The sequence below is a fragment of the Salvelinus sp. IW2-2015 genome, linkage group LG2 (assembly GCF_002910315.2).
Source record: "Salvelinus sp. IW2-2015 linkage group LG2, ASM291031v2, whole genome shotgun sequence".
In the NCBI taxonomy this organism is placed as follows: Eukaryota; Metazoa; Chordata; class Actinopteri; order Salmoniformes; family Salmonidae; genus Salvelinus; species Salvelinus sp. IW2-2015.
In genome coordinates this window covers 27,047,515-27,063,533 of record NC_036839.1, presented here as the reverse complement: position 1 = coordinate 27,063,533, position 16,019 = coordinate 27,047,515, and positions in this window count along the sequence as shown.

Here is a 16,019-nt window from a genome sequence, read left to right as displayed (position 1 = left end):
TGAGGATCTCAGACGATATGAAAGAGAGGTTGAATACGCTAGTAATAGGGGTTGCAACAATTTCTGTGGATAATTTTAGAAAGATAGGGTCCAGATTGTCTAGCCCAGCTGCTTTGTAGGGATCCAGATTTTGCAGTTCTTTCAGAACATCAGCTGTCTGGATTTGGGTGAAGGAGAAGCAGGAGGGGGTGGGGGTTGGGCAAGTTGCTGCAGGGGGTGCTGAGATGTTGGCCAGGGTAGGGGTAGCCAGGTGGAAAGCATGGCCAGCCGTGGAAATGTGAAATTATCGATTATCGTAGAGTTTTTGGTGGTGACAGTGTTTCCTTTCCTCAGTGCAGTGGGCTGTTGGGAGAGGTGCTCTTGTTCTCCATGGACTTTACAGTGTCCCATTTTGGGGGGGAATTAGTGCTACAGGAAGCAAATTTCTGTTTGAAAAAGCTAGCCTTAGCTTTCCTAACTGACTGAGTATATTGGTGCCTGACTTCCCTGAAAAGTTGCATATCGTGGGGGCTATTTCATGCTAATGCAGAACGCCACAGGATGTTTTTGTGCTGCTCAAGGGCAGTCAAGTCTGGGGTGAACCAAGGGCTACATCTGTTCTTAGTTCTACATTTTTTGAATGGGGCATGCATATTCAAGATGGAGATGAAAGCACTTTTAAAGAGCAACCAGACATCTTCTGCTGATGGGATGAGGTCAATATCCTTCCAGGATACCCAGGCCAGGTCGACTAGAAAAGTCTGCTCGCTGAAGTGTTTTAGGGAGCGTTTGACAGTGATGAGGGCTGGTTGTTTTACCACGGACCCAGTATGCACGCAGGCAATGAGGCAGTGATTGCTGAGATCCTTGTTGAAGACAGCAGAGGTGTATTTAGAGGGCAGGTTGGTCAGGATGATATCTAAGAGGGTGCCCATGGTTACGGATTTAGGGTTGTACTTGGTAGGTTCCTTGATGATTTGTGTGAGATTGAGGGCATCTATCTTAGATTGTAGGACGGCCGGGGTGTTAAGCATATCCCAGTTTAGGTCATCTAACAGTACTAACTCTGAAGATAGATGGGGGGCTATCAATTCACATATGGTGTCCAGGGCACACTTGGGGGCCGTGGAGGGGTCTAAACTAAACGGCAACGGTGAGAGACTTGTTTCTGGAAAGGTGGATTTTTTTAAGTAGAAACTCGAATTGTTTGGGCACAGACCTGAATAGTATGACAGAACTCTGCAGGCTCTCTCTGCAGTAGATTGCAACTCCGCCCCCTTTGGCAGTTCTATCTTGGCTGAAAATGTTGTAGTTGGGGATGGAAATTACAGGATTTTTGGTGGCCTTCCTAAGCCAGGATTCAGACACAGCTAGGACATCCGGGTTGGCGGAGTGTGCTAAAGCAGTGAATAAAACAAACTTAGGGAGGATGCTTCTAATGTTAACATGCATGAAACCAATGCTTTTATTGTTACAGAAGTCAACAAATGAGAGCGCCTGGGGAATGGGAGTGATGCTGGGGGCTGCAGGGCCTGAGTTAACCTCTGCATCAACAGAGGAACAAAGGAGGAGTAGGATAAGAGTACGGCTAAAGGCTAAAAGAACTGGTTGTCTAGTACGTTCGGGAACAGAGAGTAAAATGAGCAGGTTTCTGGGCGCGGAAGAATAGATTCAAGGCATAATGTACAGACAAAGGTATGGTATGATGTGAGTACAGTGGTGGTAAGCCTAGGCATTGAGTGACAATGAGAGAGGTTTTGTCTCTAGAGGCACCATTTAAACCAGATGTGGTCATCGCATGTGTTGGGTGTGGAACATAAGGCATATTGAGCAGGGCTGGAGGCTCTAAAGTGAAATAAGACAAACATTACTAACCAAAACAGCAATATACAAGACATATTGACATTAGGGAGAGGCGTGTGTAGCCGAGTGATCATAGGGTCCAGTGAGTAGCTATGCGAGCTGCAGGCGCGGCAATTCAGACAGCTAGCAGCAAGCTAGCAGGTGGGCCTCAGGGGGACATCGCAACGGGAGAGTCTGTTGAAACCCCCTCGGATGGTTACGTCGGCAGACCAGTTGTGATTGATCGGCGGGGCTCCATGTCGGCAGCAAAGGGTCCAGGCCAATTGGCAGAAGAGGTATTGAAGCCCAGGAATTATCTGATGGAATTCTTTAGCTTGCCGGGAGAAGGGCCTAGCTCGAGGCTAGCTCCAGGCTAACTGGTGCTTGCTTCGGGACAGAAACCCCCTCGGACGGTTATGTCGGTAGACCAGTTGTGATGGATCGGCGGGGCTCCGTGTCGGCAGCAAAGAGTCCAGGCCAATTGGCAAAAGAGGTAATTGAAGCCCAGGGATTGCTTGATGGAATCTCTTCGGCTAACTGGGAGATGGGCCTAGTTCGAGGCTAGCTCCAGACTAACTGGTGCTTGCTTCAGAACAGAGACGTTAGGCACGAGTAGCCACTGGGATAGCAGCTAGCTAGCTGCGATGATCCGGAGTAAAGATTCAGCGCCTGTGGTAGGAATCTGGAGATGTGGTAGAGAAAAGCAGTCCAATATGCTCTGGATTGATATTGCGCTGTGCAGGCTGGCAGGAGTTGCCCGTGCTGAGGCTGGCAGTCCGCGTTAATGGTGTTGACCGCTAGCAGCAGTGGTTAACTGTCTACTAGCTAGTAGCTAGTTAGCTGGCTAGCTGCTGAAGGGGGTTCCAGTTCAAATGTGTAAAAATAGCAGATTCATACCACATTGGGTGAGGCGGGTTGCAGGAGAGTATGTTCAGTCCGTAGATGGAAAATGAGATTAAAAAATAATACAAATATATACGAATAAAAGCAATATATACATGGGACGGGACAAGACAATCAAAACAGACATCCCCACTGCTACGCCATCTTGGAATTTTGCTGGTCAGACAGGGGAACGTAAAGAAAAAAAATATGGTTTTGTTCTGGTTGATACCTCTTCTCAGGTGCTGGCCCATGCTATAACATGTTATAACCTCTTCTCAGGTGCTGGCCCATGCTATAACATGTTATAACCTCTTCTCAGGTGCTGGCCCATGCTATAACATGTTATAACCTCTCCTCAGGTACTCGCCCATGCAATGAAAATAAATAAAGAGAGTCGCACACTCTATATATATATATATATATATATATAAACTCCCAGTAATTTATTGGGTAAAACACCAACGTTTCGGCATCACTGTGCCTTCTTCTCAGGTACTGGCTCATGCTATAGCAGAGGATATGGAGGATGCTGCGGTCCACTCTGGAGATGCCACCCTTATACTGCCTACCCAGAGTATCAGCCAGGGGGCCCTAGAGAAGGTCAGTGTGTGTATGTGTGTGTGTGTGTGTGTGTCATGCTGCTTCCTTACCAACCTACTAAGGGCTCACTCACTCAAAAAATGCCTCTCATCAATCATGAAAGTGTGGGTGGTGATGAAAAGTAGATAAGGTGTTAGATTGTAGGCCTGCCTATATTTAGTGGCACTCCCTGACAGGGAATACATTATTTGGCAGTGGTTTATATTGATATACCACTACTGTAATCCATTGCCCAGGCTGAATATGCGGAAAATGTATACTGAGTTAGAGGTTTATCTTTGATGGAAGCACCATATTTAGGTTGTGTTCAAAATGGTACCCTATTACCTATAGTGCACTAACTTTGACTAGGGCCCACAGGGTAGTGAATAGTAGTGCATGTTGAGAATAGGGTGTCGTTTGGGACACTACCTTAGTATTTGTCCTCCATTACTCTCAGGTGAAGACTGCCACATGGAAAATTGCAAAGGCTTTTGAGATCTCTGGGCCATTCAATACTCAGTTCCTAGTGAAAGTCAATGACGTCATGGTAAGAAATGGTTCCTACCTGGTGTGTGTGCGTGTGTGTGTGCGTGTGTGTGTGTGTGTGTGTGTGTGTGATGCATGACAGAATGCATTTCAGAGAGCAACCCATGATGGATTGACGTTTTCACAGTCACAGTCGTGGAAAAATTATATTTGGTCATGAATTGAAACACGGAACCTCAGTGTGGGAGGGTCACAGTGAATTACGAAGGTGAATAGATAGATAGATTTAATTATGAATACTGTTCTGAAATGTCATTTGTCAAATGTGTCTATTTGCTGGGTTAAACAGGTCACATCTCTCTGTATTGGGTTCATCGTTTTCTTTCTTAAAATGTTCTATTACTCATTCAATAAACATGTAAAAGAAACTTGCAAACTTTAAAACGAGAGATGACCTAATACTCTTTTTACAGTACGGTTCGGGTTGGCACTATAGTTAGCACTGTAGTGTAGAAAGGGTATACATACACTACAGTATGTATGTAAACCCTGGGTTATAGTTTAAAGCTACATCCACACAGACCATCAGAGTCAAAACAGACCGAAAGAATCAGAAACTCATTCAAAATAATAATCAATCAATCAAAAGTATTCATGAAGCCCTTTTTACAGTCTTTTCGAATGAGAATATCAGTCATAATGTGTGTGTTCCTTCCCTCTTTGGCAGGGTATAGAGTGTAACCTGAGAGAGTGCTGCTCCATCGGCGTGGACTTCATTAGCATGGCTACACTGGTCATGTTGGGTCAACCCCAGGACGAGGCTGCTCTGCCCTCTCAGGAGAACCCCATCGCTGTCCACTGTCGTGTCTTTGCTATCATTAAATTGAAGACTTATAGTTTTTATCAAAGATTCCTGTAATTAGGGATTACGCAATCAATTGAGTTATAACGTAACTAATTAACTATGAATTTGGGAGCACCAGGGAAAGTAGTCAGATTACAAAGTTATAATTTCCCAATATAACCTTTCAGATATTTTCATATCTGATCAATAGTCTTCTGATTAATGATTTATTTATTTTACCTCACGTTAGTCTCATTCCAAACGTCGTAAATTGTTGGTTATCTGCACGAACCCAGTCTTCACTATGAGTCATTCATACATCAATTGTCTTAAGTCATTTATTTATTACTAACTAATTAATTCACAGAAATGAATAAACAAACAAACAAACTTAAAAATGGTTACATGAAATGATGGGAGAAATATGCCCTAGTGGGCTGAACTGGCATGGCGGCTTGTTGGGGGTCGACTCAGTAGTCACTACAGAGTTCATAACTATAACAATTGACATGCTAATCCTTTACACATGAACGCTCACTCATTCGGGAACAATTGCAATCAATATATATATATTTACGCTCATTGTGTGTCGTCTTGATCGCTGGAGAGAAGTTAGTTTTTGTTGGAGAGTTTGGTCCGTCTTTCTGTCTTTGTTTATTGTGGATAGTTCAGAGTGACATTCGTTATAGAATGGATGTTTCGGCGGTTGTCTTTCTTCGCGTTCAATGATACCGAATTCCTAGCTGCAGACTAGTAGTCAATATCAAGGACTTGTTCTTATTCGTCTAAGAGTTTAACCACGTGGTATGGTTAAAGATTCAGCAATGGTACTTAACCTTCGTTCTCCCCATATGGAGAAAAACATGGTCTAATGATAATTTCTCAGAGTTGGCTTTTATTCAGATAGCAGGAAGGGGCTGTCCTTGGATGTCTGACCCGTACTGGGCTCAGGGGCGGTCCTTGGATTTAGTTAAAATACAAAAGGGATTTGTATTTTTCTTCATTAAACAGTCCAAAATCATATTACACAATTATACAAACAGTATCATACTCACTCATTCATTTTATACAACAAACAGATGTAAACCTCATATCTGAGGTTATTATATAAACAGCGGTATGGTAATGTAGTCCCACAGTCTCTCATGAGTTTCCCACATGGGGACAAACGGACATGTTAATAGCTGGACTCTTCACCGATCTTCCATACCTCCTCCGGAACATGAAATCCGTTCGTACCTCAAGTTCTGTGAGGTGGAAGAAACCTCTTTGTCCTGAAAGTTTACCCTCTCTTCTAATACTGTTTGGCCATGAGGAGATTCTCAGGAATTTACGACATCTCTCTGTGATCACAGCATGGGTTGAAGGAGGAAAGGGAGAGGCAGGGAGAGGGGGATGGGGTTTGCTATACCCAAGCAGGCACGTATGACAACCACTATGTGGGAATCAAGGTGAGTAGAGTTTCAAATGCCAGTAACCTTCCCAAAATTCCCAGGTTTTCCTGACATCCCAGTTGGAAGGTTCCTGAATTGCCTGCTTATTTCCTCCTGATTCCAGGAATCTTCCAACTGGGATGTCAGGAAAACCTGGAATTTTGGGAAGGTTACTGGCATTTTGAAACTCTACTCACCTTGAATCCCACATGTGGACAGCGATGGGGTTCTCCTGAGAGGGCAGAGCAGCCTGGGATTTGGGAGTTGTGCAATTTTGCAAAGTTGAGACTGCACGGCTCTGTCCCAATAACCATACTAGCACACTACTTAGCTACCGTACTGAAGAAACCTATCATCCCTGTCTACTATGTGGGAATCAAGGTGACCGACTGTGTGTCTTTGGGCTGGTGTCTCTCAAAATAGGATCAACAGAGCTGGAGCACAGTGGATAAGATGGCCAAAGACTGAGGGAAATTGATATTTCCTATGTTAACATAACATAATGCCATTTAGCAGACACTTTTATCCAAAGCAATTTAAAGTCATGGGTGAATAGATTTTTGTATGGGTGGCCCCAACGGGAATGAAACACACCTACACACAAGACTATTCTTCGAATACAACACTTTCAGTGTAAATTCCTTAAGTAGCATGTGTTTTAGTCTAGAAGTGGGTTTAATCTTGGTCGGAGGAACCGGCCCTTAGTGTCTTAACTTGCAATACAGTCTTTTTATAGTCTTAGAGACAAAATACTAAAGAGGAGACAAGAACCCCTTCTATTGCCATTTCTACCTATTGTAGCCTCTATAATAGTTTTAATAGTGTCCATGTCTTCCTTGGCCTGGCATGGCCTGGCCTGGCCTGCAGTGAACTGCTGGAACTATTTGTAATGCTTTATTAAGCAGGTTAGAAAGCCGCTTCACTCTATTGTAATGCTTTATTAAGCAGGGTAGAAAGCTGCTTCACTCTATTGTAATGCTTTATTAAGCAGGGTAGAAAGCTGCTTCACACTATTGTAATGCTTTTTAAGCAGGGTAGAAAGCTGCTTCACTCTATTGTAATGCTTTTAATAAGCAGGGTAGTAAGCTGCTTCACACTATTGCAATGCTTTATTAAGCAGGGTATGCTTCACACTATTGTTAATGATTCACACTATTGTATGAATTATTTAGCAGGTTAGAAAGCTGCTTCACGCTATTGTAATGCTTTATTAAGCAGGGTAGAAAGCTGCTTCACTCTATTGTAATGCTTTATTAAGCAGGTAGTAAGCTGCTTCACACTATTGTAATGCTTTATTAAGCAGGGTAGTAAGCTGCTTCACTCTATTGTAATGCTTTATAAGCAGGGTAGTAAGCTGCTTCACACTATTGTAATGCTTTATTAAGCAGGTAGTAAGCTGCTTCACACCTATTGTAATACTTTATTAAGCAGGGTATGCTTCACACTATTGTAATGCTTTATTAAGCAGGGTATGCTTCACACTATTGTAATGCTTTATTAAGCAGGTTAGAAAGCTGCTTCACTCTATTGTATGCTTTATAAGCAGGGTAGTAAGCTGCTTCACACTATTGTAATACTTTATTAAGCAGAGTATGCTTCACTATTGTAATGCTTTATTAAGCAGGTTAGAAAGCTGCTTCACTCTATTGTAATGCTTTATTAAGCAGGGTAGAAAGCTGCTTCACTCTATTGTAATGCTTTATTAAGCAGGGTAGTAAGCTGCTTCACTCTATTGTAATGTTTTATTAAGCAGGGTAGGAAGCTGCTTCACTCTATTGTAATGCTTATTAAGCAGGGTATGCTTCACACTATTGTAATGCTTTATTAAGCAGGTTAGAGCTGCTTCACACTATTGTAATGCTTTATTAAGCAGGTTAGAAGCTGCTTCACTCTATGTAATGCTTTATTAAGCAGGGTAGTAAGCTGCTTCACACTATTGTAATGCTTTATTAAGCAGGGTATGCTTCACACTATTGTAATGATTCACACTATTGTATGAATTATTAGCAGGGTAGAAAGCTGCTTCACACTATTGTAATGCTTTATTAAGCAGGGTAGTAAGCTGCTTCACACTATTGTAATGCTTTATTAAGCAGGGTAGTAAGCTGCTTCACACTATTGTAATGCTTTATTAAGCAGGGTTGAAAGCTGCTTCACACTATTGTATGAATTATTTAGCAGGTTAGAAAGCTGCTTCACTGTATTCTAATGCTTTATTAAGCAGGGTAGAAAGATGCTTCAGACTACTAGGTTATATGACACTGATGCTTCCAATGAATAGATATGGAAAAGAGACAATTAAGATAAGTACATCCCTGTATTTTTGTGCTGAATTGCTTAATCCCTAAGGGTGCTTCCCAAATGGCACCTGGCCTATTCCCTGCATAGTGCACCCAATGGGCAGCTATATATAGGTAACAGGGTGCCAGGGCCCTGGTCAAAAGTAGTGCACTATATAGGGAATTTGAGACTCTTAATTAGAGACTCTTAATTTGAGACTCTTAAGTGTTTAAGCAGTGTGACTAACTTAACTAATCTGGTAGATTGGAATGTGTGAGTGGTGTGTGAGTGTGAAGCCAGTCAGCCAACCAGCCAGCCAGCCAGCCAGCCAGCCTGTGCTCAAATGCTGTTTTCTCCCAAACTAATTTCCTGTTGTAATTACAAAGGAGAGGCAGCACAATAGCTGTGGTGGGGGGGGGAAGGAGGGGGGAGGAAATAGGCAAGGTATAATCCCTGTCTCCTCTCCTCTCTTCTCGCTAACTTCTTAATATCCAAGCGTGTGTCGAGGAAAATTTTAAACGGAGTCTCGCTTTCGCTCTATGTCCATCCCTCTCCTCTTTATCCTTCACCTATATCTCTGTCTACCACTTCTCTCTCTCTCCTTTCTCCCTCTCCCTCTCTGTCGACTCTCTCTCTCCCTCCCAGCCAACCCAAGCCCCCTCCTCACTATCACATTGTCACTGAACGCGGCATCCTGTCTCCACAACATCCTCTCAAACTCGTACACACACCAACCCTCACCAGACAGACAACCAAACCGGCAGTCAGACCGACAGGCTAGCTAAACGGTGTGCCTGTTAACATATGCTCCCATCTCGACGGCAGGCAGAGACAGTAAACACAATGAAATGCATCAATACATTATGCAGTCTTCTCCCACTCTCATCTCCCGTCCAAGACGATCTCACTTCTCTCGACTCCTCTCTCAGCTTCTCTGCTGATACCGACAAGCAACAAAACTCTCCCTCCACGCTGAGAGACCAGCAAGGCTGTGTTTTATCTGTTTTTCCTCCTCTCCTTCTCTCCTTCTCTCCCTCCCTAAATCCCATCTCCTCCTGCCCTTCCCTTTCCTTCATCCTCTCATCCTCCTCTACCCTCCTCTCCTCGTCCTCCTGTTCCGTCCCTCCCATCATCCCCTCCTCTCCTCCCTCCGTTCCTTCATCCCATCTTCTCTCAACCTCAAGAAGGATGCTAGAACTAAGAAGCAGGGTATTTTCTTGAGCCTATTAAGTCACCGTTGTGTAATCAAATGTCAGCCTATTCCCTATAGAGTGCACTACTTGTTATAGGCTCTGGTCAGCATAGGTGAACTATACAGTAAACAGTGCATTCAGAAAGTCGATGAGAATGGGGATGTGCTCGGTCCTCGTTTTCCTGTAGTCCACAATCATCTCCTTTGTCTTGATCACGTTGAGGGAGAGGTTGTTGTCCTGGCACCACACGACCAGGTCTCTGACCTCCTCTCTATATGCTGTCTCGTCGTTGTTGGTGATCAGGCCTACCACTGTTGTGTCATCTGCAAACTTAATGATGGTGTTGGAGTCGTGCCTGGCCATGCAGTCATGCGTGAACAGGGAGTACAGGAAGGGACTGAGCACGCACCCCTGAGGGGCTCCTATGTTGATCCAGTTGCAGAGGTAGATGTTTAGTCCCAGGATCCTCAGCTTATTGATGAGCTTTGTGGGCACTATATTGTTGAACATTGAGCTGTAGTCAATGAATAGCATTCTCACATAGGTGTTCCTTTTGTCCAGGTGGGAAAGGGCAGTGTGGAGTGCAATAGAGATTGCATCATCGGTGGATCTGTTAGGGCGGTATGCAAATTGGAGTGGATCTAGAGTTTCTGGGATAATAGTGTTGATGTGAGCCATGACCAGCCTTTCAAAGCACTTCATGGCTACAGACGTGAGTGCTACGAGTCGGTAGTCAATTAGGCAGGTTACCTTAGTGTTATTGGTCACAGGGACTATGGTGGTCTGCTTGAAACATGTTGGTATTACAGACTCGGAAAGGGAGAGGTTGAAAATGTCAGTGAAGACACTTGCCAGTTGGTCAGCGCATGCTCGCAGTACACGTCCTGGAAATTTGTCTGGCCCTGCGGCCTTGTGAATGCTGACCTGTTTAAAGTTCTTACTCACATCGGCTGCGGAGAGCGTGATCACACAGTCTTCCAGAACAGCTGGTGCTCTCATGCATATTTCAGTATTATTTGCCTCGAAGCGAGCATAGAAGTAATTTAGCTCGTCTGGTAGGATCGTGTCACTGGACAGCTCTCGGCTGTGCTTCTCTTTGTAGTCTGTAATGGATTGCAAGCCCTGCCACATCCGACGAGCGTCAGAGCTGGTGTAGTACGATACGATCTTAGTCCTGTTTTGAAGCATTGCCTGTTTGATGGTTCGTCGCAGGGCATAGCGGGATTTCTTGGAAGCTTCCGGGTTGGAGTCCCTCTCCTTGAAAGCAGCAGCTCTATCCTTTAGTGGATGTTGCCTGTAATCCATGGCCTCTGGTTGGGGTATGTACGTACGGTCACTGTGGGGACGACTTAATTGATGCACTTACTGATGAAGCCAATGACTGATGTGGTGTACTCCTCAATGCCATCGGAGGAATCCCGGAACATATTCCAGTCTGTGCTAGCAAAACAGTCCTGTAGTTTAGCATCTACTTCATCTGACCACTTTTTTAGTGATCGAGTCACTGGTGCTTCCTGCTTTAATTTTTGCTTGTAAGCAGGATTCAGGAGGATAGAATTATGGTCGGATTTGCCAAATGGAGGGCGAGGGAGAACTTTGTATGCGTCTCTGTGTGTGGAGTAAAGGTGGTCCAGAGTTGTTTTCCCTCTGGTTGCGCATTTAACATATTGATAGATATTTGGTAAGACCGATTTAAGTCTCCCTGCATTAAAGTCCCCGGCCACTAGGAGCGCCGCCTCTAGGTGAGCATTTTCCTGTTTGCTTATGGTGGATTACAGCTCATTGAGTGCGGCTTTAGTGCCAGCATCAGTCTGTGGTGGTATGTAGACAGCTACGAAAAATACATATGAAAACTCTCTAGGTAGATCGTGTGGTATACAGCTTAACATGAGATACTCTACATCAGGTGAGAAAAACCTTGAGAATTCCTTAGATATTGTGCACCAGCTGTTATTTACAAAATACATAGTCCGCCGCCCCTTGTCTTACCAGATGCCACTGTTTTAGAGCGTATATACGCTGCCAATACAGCGTATAACCAGCCAGCTGTATGTTGATAATGTCGACGTTCAGCCACGACTCCTTGAAGCATAAGATATAACAGTTTTGCATGTCCCATTGGTAGTTTAATCTTCCTTGTAGGTCATCACTTTTATTTTCCAAAGATTCTGATGTCCAGAAGTTATTTTCGGTAATGAGAGACGGTAGCAGAAACATTATGTACAAAATAAGAAAAAAATAAGTTACAAAAACGCAAAGGAACAAAAAAAGAAACAAAATTGGTTAGGAACACGTAAAACGTCAGCCTTCTTCTCCGGCACCATCTTAGCACAAGATGATCATCCTGATCATCCTACAACTTGATTGGAGTCCACCTGTGGTAAATTCAATTGATTGGACATGATTTGGAATGGCACACACCTGTCTACATAAGGTCCCACAGTTGACAGTGCATGTCAGAGCAAAAACGAAGCCATGAGGTCGAATGAATTGTCCGTAGAGCTCCGAGACAGGATTGTGTCGAGTCACAGATCTGGGGAAGGGTTCCAAAAAATGTCTGCAGTATTGAAGTTCCCCAAGAACACAGTGGCCTCCATCATTCTTAATTGGAAGATGTTTGGAACCACCAAGACTCTTTTTAGAGCTGGCCGCCCGGCCAAACTTAGCAATAGGGTGAGAAGGGCCTTGGTCAGGGAGGTGACAAAGAACCCGATGGTCATGCTGACAGAGCTCTGGAGTTCCTCTTAGGAGATGGGAGAACCTTCCAAAAGGACAACCATCTCTGCAGCACTACACCAATAAGGTTGTTATAGTAGAGTGGCCAGACGGAAGCCATTCCTCAGTAAAAAGCACATGACAGCATGCTTGGAGTTTGCCAAAACGCATCTAAAGGAACTGTCTGATGAAACCAAGATTGAACTCTTTGGCCTTAATGCAAAGGGTCACATCTCGAGGAAACCATGCACCGCTCATCACCTGGCCAATACAATCCCTACGGTAAAGCATGGTGGTGGCAGCATCATGCTGTTGAGATGTTCTTCAGCGGCAGGGACTGGGAGACTAGTCAGGATCGAGGGAAAGTTGAACGGAGCAAAGTACATAGAGATCCTTGATGAAAACCTGCACACAGCCAAGACAGATTGGCTTCGAGACAGGTCTCTGAATGTCCTTGAGTGGCCCAGCCAGAGCCCGGACTTGAACCCGATCAAACATCTTTGGAAAGACCTGAAAATAGCTGTGCAGCGATGCTCCCCATCCAACCTGACAGAGCTTGAGAGGATCTGCAGAGAAGAATGGGAGAAACTCCCCAAATACAGGTGTGCCAAGCTTGTAGCGTCATACCCTAGAAGACTCGAGGCTGTAATCGATGAAAAAGGCGCTTCAACAAAGTACTGAAAAAAAGATCTGAATATGTTTTTTATTTTGAATACATTTGCTACATTTTCTAAAAACCTGTTTTGCTTTGTCATTATGTGGTATTGTGTCTAGATTGATGAGATAAAAAAAAAAAAATCTATTTAGAATAAAGCTGTAATATAATACAATTTGGAAAAATTCAAGGGGTCTGAATATTTTCCGAATGCACTGTATATGGGGATAGGGTGCCATTTTGGACATAGAAGAACTAACACACCCCGTTTGGGAGCTTCCATTGTGGGGTTTCTGAGTGGATGAGATAACCTTAATCATTACCTACAACTCTATTCACTATCCAGGATGGATATAGTCTAGTCAGTGCATTTGAATACATTAATAGACATGTACTGTATATGTATATTTAGATATCTGACGCCTTGCAGAAATGCACAAATCAGAAAAAAATATATAGTTTTCTGACTTTCCTGTGTGGATCGAGGCTCTGTGGAGCATGTGTATGTGTGTGTTTGTATGCATGTGTATCCAGCTTGTTATTGTGATATTATTCACTGCTGTGTCGTATGCAGTTGACCCCTCGGGGTCGGGTTGGGAGGATGGGGCAGGAAGGAAGACCTGGTTTCCATGACAACCTCTGTCATCTCCGAGAGACAAATGTTTACATACCCCCATAGAAATTGAGTTAATAGAACGGGGGGTAAAAAGACCCTCGGAACAGGGCATATGTATTTTCTAGTATTTATTTTTCTACCACCCCTTACTCACATAGCAGCTACTTTTCTTTTCCACAATTCTTTGGATGTCTGTGAATGGAAAAAAGAGGGACGAGACCAGTTGTACTTTCTGAGTGTCACAAAGCTTAATGAAACCTCTGTCTCCCTCTCTCTCGTTCTCTCGCTCTCTCTCTCGCTCTCTCTCTGTTTCTCTCAACAAAGCATCAATAAGCAGATGAATCAGAGTAGTGCTAGTGTGTGATCCCCTCGTCATTCCCCATCTATCTCTACATTAGCATGCAAATGCACAGTGTAGCGCGGCATATTGAGGGAAGATTAGATAGCTAGCGTGGTTCAAGGATGAATCCTCCCCTGTGGACTGTAATGCACAGAGACGTTCTCATGATGAGGTAGCCCTGCCTACATTCAAAATCAGTGTCACCCCCTGCCCAAGAGGGAATATGCTCTTGGCTAAGTCGTTAAGACATTGGTTTCCTGAGTGTGACATGTGCTGCATGATTGATCCAGGAGTTTGAGATATTTTCCACCTCTAGTTGGCAGCCTTGTCATAAAATCTGTTTATTTTAAAGCACTAGTCCTGATGCTCCATCTCCTCTCTGTTGTTGGGTGTATTAAATTAGTTTTATTGAATTTCCACTCACAGGTAACCTGACAATGCTGATTGATATAAAGATTTAAATCACCAAAACATACATTACCAGTCAAAAGTTTGGACACACCTACTCATTCAAGGGTTTTTCTTTATTTGTACTATTTTCTACATTGTTGAATAATAGTGAAGACATTGAGACTATGAAATAACACATCTGGAATCATGTAGTAACCAACGAAGTGTTAAACAAATCTAAATATATTTTAGTTTCTTCAAAGTAGCCACCCTTTGCCTTGATGACAGCTTTGCAGACTCTTGTCATTCTCTCAATTAGCTTCATGAGGAATGCTTTTCAAATCAAATTAAATCACATTTTATTGGTCACATACACATGTTTAGCAGATGTTATTGCGGGTGTAGCGAAATGCTTGGGTTTCTAGCTCCAACAGTGCAGTAATATCTAACAAGTAATATCTAACAATTTCACAACAATACACACAATACACACAAATCTAAAGTAATGGAATTAAGAATATATAAATATTTCCAGCAGTCTTGAAGGAGTTCCCACATATGCTGAGCACTTGTTGGTTGCTTTTCCTTCACTCTGCGGTCCAACTCATCCTAAACCATCTCAATTGGGTTGAGGCAAGGTGATTGTGGAGGCCAGGTCATCTGACGCAGCACTCCATCACTCTCCTTCTTGATCAAATAGCCCTTACACAGCCTGTAGGTGTGTTGGGTCATTGTTCTGTTGAAAAACAAATGATAGTCCCACTAAGCGCAAACCAGATGGTATGGATTTATCGCTGCAGAATGCTTTGGCAGACATGCTGGTTAAGTGTGCCTTGAATTCACTGACAGTCACCAGCAAAGCACCCCCCACACCATCACAACTCCTTCTCCGTGCTTCACAGTGGGAACCACAAATGTGCATGTCATCCGTTCACCTACTCTGCATCTCACAAAGACAAGGTGGTTGGAACCAAACATCTCACATTTGAGCTCATCAGACCAAAATACAGATTTCCACCGGTCTAATGTCCAGTTGATGATGAGATGTGTCTCTTACTTGAACTCTGTGAAGCATTTATTTGGGCTGCAATCTGAGGTGCAGTTAACTCTAATGAACTTATCATCTGCAGCAGAGGTAACTCTGGGTCTTCCTTTCCTGTGGAGGTCCTCATTAGAGCCACTTTCATCATAGCACTTGATTGTTTTTGCGACTGAAGTTGAAGAAACGTTCAAAGTTCTTGAAATGTTCCGGATTGACTGAACTTCATGTCTTAAAGTAATGATGGTCTGTTGTTTCTCTTTGCTTATTTGTGCTGTTCTTGCCATAATATACTGTATACTACCCTTACTGTACATTGTTACAACACAACTGATTGGCTCAAATGCATTAATTAACTTTTAACAAGGTACACCTGTTAATTTAAATGCATTCCAGGTGACTACCTCATGAAGCTGATTGAGAGAATGCGAAGAGTGTGCAAAGCTGTCATCAAGGCAAAGGGTGGCTACTTTGTAGAATCTCAAATATAAAATATTTGTTGATTTGTATAACACTTTTTTGGTTACTACATAATTCTTTATGTGTTATGTCATAGTTTTGATGTCTTCACTATTATTCTACAAGTAGAAAATAGTAAAAATAAAGAAATACCCTTGAAATATACACACACACACACACACACACACACACACACACACACACACACACACACACAAAAACAATGCAGTGAAGAAACTCCCTTTGACTCTCTGGAGTCAAAGGGGGTTACGACCCGGTAC